Source organism: Taudactylus pleione, unplaced genomic scaffold (assembly GCF_031769625.1).
Source record: "Taudactylus pleione unplaced genomic scaffold, aTauple2 ptg000781l, whole genome shotgun sequence".
NCBI lineage: Eukaryota > Metazoa > Chordata > Amphibia > Anura > Myobatrachidae > Taudactylus > Taudactylus pleione.
In genome coordinates this window covers 3,367,444-3,369,651 of record NW_028285183.1, presented here as the reverse complement: position 1 = coordinate 3,369,651, position 2,208 = coordinate 3,367,444, and the positions used below count along the sequence as shown (strand labels likewise).

The 2,208-nt window shown below is 35.5% G+C and overlaps 1 pseudogene; it reads right to left on the bottom strand.

Annotated features, from left to right (window-relative positions):
* Positions 1-1,618: 1,618 nt before the first annotated feature.
* On the bottom strand, positions 1,619-1,737 carry LOC148475079 (5S ribosomal RNA; annotated as a pseudogene).
* Between the last annotated feature and the right edge of the window lie 471 nt (positions 1,738-2,208).

Sequence of the window (2,208 nt, the reverse complement as noted above, 5' to 3'; positions counted from 1 at the left end):
TGTACAGTAAACAAAGTGGTCACACTACTAAAGTCATTTGTAAACAAGAGAATAGGAGGCACCTGATAATACAGCATTTCTACTGTATAAACTGGTGCAGTTACTGTGCATACCAGAAATAACATGCACATAGATTCATCTGAAAAAAAAAATATTTTGGAGTCCAAAAGGTCTTCATAAGACTACAGTATGTAAAATAAATAATGTTAGATAAAGCTAAATAAAATGAAACAAAATTCAAAGTGAAATGAATAATAAAAATATAATTAACATGCTCAGTAGTCCTGTGTATAAATGAACAATGATGTAACAGAATGTAGTTGAATAATGAGTATGTAAGTGCTATGTGCACTTTGGGCCCCAGACTTCAGGTCTACAGCTATTTTAATGGATTGTGGTTAGTTTGCCTCAAAACATATAGATGAGAGGAAGAAAAAATAATGTAATATATAGAAGTCATCACTATATATTAGATTAGTCACAACCACTCACCACTCCTATGACTCTGTATTATTTCTAAAGATTTGCACTGCACGTAGTAATTATTAAAAAAATTAATTATGTGCATAAGACTATACATCATACTACAGCATTTATATGATAGTTTAAAATACAGTATTAAAAACTGCAACTTTATTTAGTACACCATTTGGGTCAATGTAATAGAGTGCTGGATTCCAGTGACAATAAAGTGGCAGATTATAAAGGCACTCTCAGAGGCATTCCAGTTGTTCACCTGTAAAAAAAACAAATATTATTTATTGTATTTATCACTACTGCCATCATGGAGGTATAGCCCTATAAGCATTAGAGCTGTTCAAACTCAGGGGGTAGCCTGCACATTCTCATTGTGGGCTCCACTCCCCTGGGGTTCTAACTAGAGATTAGCAGGTATTGTTCCCTGAGAACCAAACCAACCCGAACTTCAGGGATCTGGGGCGATCCGAGGCACCCCTTGGATCTCTCCTCCTTCCCTGGATCCCTAATTGAGGCAAAACCTCGCGATCTTCTGTCGGATCTCAAGGTTTTGCCTCAAGCGGCCATTTTTAAAAATCCCTTTGCCTTCAATGGGCAAAGCGCTGATTGGCTCACAGAGCCATCTGCCACGGCTCTCAGCCACGAAAAAAATAGGGAGATTCTACACAGAACCCAATAAGAATAAGATTAAATAATGATTTAATAACTAACCAACCATCCTACATATTAAGGTGTATCCTATTTTTTGATGTTGGTGGTGCTCCCAAATCCTAAAATGGACATCAAATAGCAAACAAGAAAAAGCAAGGCTATTTGCTGGGGCATACTTAGATGATAATTCATATGCAAAAATAATATTTTAAGACATAACCTTTATTAAATATCAATAAAATGAAGATGTATCCACATATGACATATTTATTTGATCATAATATGATCATAGAGTAAGATAATAATCTACTGGTGTTTAACTCAAACACCCACATTGATTGGCGAAATATCACATATTCTGCATTCCACTAATCACGTTTGAAAGAGCAGATAGCTTTCTATTAGTAAGATGGCAGCTCTTACTCTTCCGAAATTTTTAGAATTTTGCTATACCATATGTGATCCTATTCCATTCATCAGTCTCCTAAATTACCTACAGCACCTGGTCTTCCCAGGTGGTCTCCCACACAGGTACTAACCAGGCCTATTACATTATCACTTCCAAGATCGGACGAGATTGGACAAATTCAGTAAAGTATGGCTGTAGGTTGTAATAACTGCGATAGAGATGAGGATTGCCCTTACATATGGTGTAAGCAAATAGTATAAATGTAGGACTATTACCTTAGGAAAAGTCCATTTTATTAATAAAACTTTCTGTAAGAGTAAGAGCTGCCATCTTACTAATAGAAAGCTATCTGCTATTTTGAACATGATTAGTGGAATACAGAATTTGTAATATTTCGTCAATCAATGTGGGTGTTTGAGTTAAACACCAGTATATTATTATCTTTCTCTATAATCATATTATGATCAAATGCATATGTCATGTGGATACCTCTTCATTTTATGGATGTTTAATAAAGGTTGTCTTAAAATATTATTTTTGCATATGAATTATCATCTGTGTGCCCCAGCAAATAGCCTTGCTTTTTCTTGTTTGTTGTTTGACAGCTGTCAGCCAATCAGTGTTAAGCCTATTGAATTCAGGGAAAAAAGATGTCGCTGGTTCCCGCGGCT